Below are 2,099 nucleotides of genomic sequence, written 5' to 3'. Positions count from 1 at the left end.
GTCATAGGATAGAATGACTGGAAATTAGATCGAATCAATATGCAGGATATTGTGTGATTTTCCATGGATGCTGTCCAACCAGTTACCGCAAGCTTGGTGGTGGTGAACAACAGAAATTTATCATTTTGAAGTTCTTGGGGTTAAAAGTCCAAAATCAAGGTGTCAGCAGGGTCACAGTTTTTCCAGAGGCCCCTCTGGAGGAAGGTTTCCGCATCTTCCAGCTCCTGGTGGCTGCCAGCGCACCTGGGCTTGTGGGCAGCAGAGCTAATCTGTGTCCTTAACGTGCCCACCTTCACTGCGTGTGTCTGTGTGTCCGGATCTCCCTCTTCTTACGGGAAGGCACCAGTCATTGGATGTAGGGCCAACCCTGATCCTGCATTACCTCTTCTTAACTTGATTCCATGAGGAGCCTGGAGGGCTATAGTCCATGGGGTCGCAAAGAGTCGGACGTGACTGAGCAACTAACACTTTCACTTCAGCATGGAGGAGGGCAGAGGAAAGTGGAGGAAAAGTCACTCAGTCGTGTCTGACTCTTTGCGACCCCGTGGACTGTAACCTACCAGGCTCCAGGCAAGAATACTGGAGTGAGTTGCCATTTCCTTCTCCAGGGGATCTTCCCGATCCAAGGATTGAACCCTGGTCTCCCGCATTGCAGGCAGACGCTTTGACCTCTGAGCCACCAGGGAAGCCCCCTGGTCATTCACTTCAGCATGACCTCATCTTAACTTGATTACATCGGCAAAGACCCAGTTTCCAGAGAAGGTCACAGTCACAGGTTCCAGTTGGACGTGAATTTGGAGGAACACTATCCAGCTCAGCACAGATGTGGGGCTCTTCCACCTTAATCCAGGAGTAGAAAAATCAGGGAAGAGGCTATCAGTGGCGTTGCTTTAAAAACAAAAATCACTTCTTAAAATCAGTTCTGTCCAAGGCAGATAAGATTTTATTTTATAGAATTTCCAGAAAAATTTTATAGAGACTGAAGCTAATTTTTTTTTCAGGGATGGGGAGGTCATGTTTCTTAAGAAAAGGAATGTAAAATTCCAGGTACAGAGCTAGGTATGACAATGCATATTTATTTAGAATTTTTAAAGAAGTAAATTAAAAATATATAAAGCTGGCATACCACACTCATCATAAAACACTGTAAGCTCTTTTTATTAACTATTTGACACCTTTCTGATACTTTTCCTTCCCTTTTTAGTTGGTTCCATATACATTGACCACCTCCTCCTTGAGACAGTTTTGTACTATATTAGTTTCTCAGTGATATTTAAATTCTGTCTGTAGCTTGGTTGTTGAAAAACACAATTTAGAACTTTCAGTCCTCATAAATAGTTATTTGTAACATTATTTAAATTGTTAGGATTGTTGTCATAATTGGGAAAGCCTAAACTGAGATTCTCTTATACATGAGCTGTGAGATTCAGGCCTTTATCAAGGTATAGTGATGACTAATCCTAAATCCTTCATCACTGTCCAGTAGAATTTTCTACGATGGTGAAAATGTTGCTTATTGATGCTAATGTGGTAGCTGCTGACCACAAGTGGTTATTGAGCACTTGGTGTAATTAGTGTGGCTAAGAAACTGAGTTTATGTTTAATTCCATTTTAACCCTTGGCTTTTCACCCAGCAATCTGCCCCTTCCAGCCCCAGGGCCCCCCTCTGACTGTGTCAGCAGACTGGGGACCTGAGCCAGTGAATTTGGTGAACCTACCAAGGATGTGGAGGTCCAAAAAAAATTGTCTCCCTCACTCACCTTCGTGTGCTCAGAATGACTGTTGAAGCACCATGTTTAATAAAGAAAAGACTGGAATTCTAGAACAAGTTCCTTTTGCATATTCTTGAGGCTTCTTTCAAAGCATGAGGTTCAATATGTCTTTCAGGATAGACCACATGATGCTGCAGTAACGAGCAAGCCCCCAAACCTCATTGTCTTCAAATGGCAAAGGTTGTCATGTATTTATTTTACCCACGTGTCATATTCATGCATGGTGGGCACCAGCGATGCGTGGCCCAGGTCCTCTTTAATGCGAGACTGGTGCCCTTCTGCTGGGAGAGTGTCTGGCTGTCGGCCCCTTCAGATGGCCATGTCCCA

Source organism: Bos taurus, chromosome 11 (assembly GCF_002263795.3).
Source record: "Bos taurus isolate L1 Dominette 01449 registration number 42190680 breed Hereford chromosome 11, ARS-UCD2.0, whole genome shotgun sequence".
NCBI lineage: Eukaryota > Metazoa > Chordata > Mammalia > Artiodactyla > Bovidae > Bos > Bos taurus.
This window is presented reverse-complemented; position numbering follows the sequence as displayed.